Genomic DNA, 747 nt, shown 5'->3' with positions numbered 1-747 from the left:
CTCCCCCTCGATTCCTTTAGAAGCAGCTCTAGAAAAATCAAGCCCACTTTTCTACTCCACTGCTTTTGTGCTGCGTAGTCTCCTTTCCACTCTAGACTTTGCTTTTTATTACGCCGTGCACCACCCCCTCCCCGTTCCCTCTTCCATACTCTCAGTTCCTGACAAGTCTCCACGAAACTGCGCTTTATTTCCTCTGCGTGTTCCTTCCCTCACCTTTACCCACCCAAACCGTCTTTTGTCTGGATTGTGTCCTTGTAATAAAATGTTTAGAAATGCCCTTTCATGAACCATATTTAAAAACTCCCTCAGATAGAAGGATCCTCACAGCCTGCGGAATGCAGATTAGTCTGTTGACTTTGACCTTTACTGTAGCTGGTGCCGAGCTAGCTGTGGAGTTGGGGAACAGAGGGGTTAGACAGGGAGTCAGGAGAACTGTGTTCCTAGGAAAGCCACTTAACTCTTGGGGCCTCGATGGCCTTGAATGCCCAGGGAATCTCTGAGCTGTAAGGACTCTTTTGGCTTTGGGATTCTGTAAATTTTCTCCCTGCAGATTACCTAGTCAGGACTCCTTTATCTTTTGCAAGAGATCTTTGTTTTCACAATTAAAATCAATTTGGGAAAATTCTCAAATTCGGGTAACTTTTTTTTTCATACGTTAATTCTCATTTCAGCAAATTAAGTTTAAAAATGATCTCTCCTGGTGGTTTATTAACCGGAGGTGGGGGGAACCGAGAAGGGGGTCTCTGA

The sequence above is a fragment of the Panthera uncia genome, chromosome A2, assembly GCF_023721935.1.
Source record: "Panthera uncia isolate 11264 chromosome A2, Puncia_PCG_1.0, whole genome shotgun sequence".
Taxonomy (NCBI): domain Eukaryota; kingdom Metazoa; phylum Chordata; class Mammalia; order Carnivora; family Felidae; genus Panthera; species Panthera uncia.
This window is presented reverse-complemented; position numbering follows the sequence as displayed.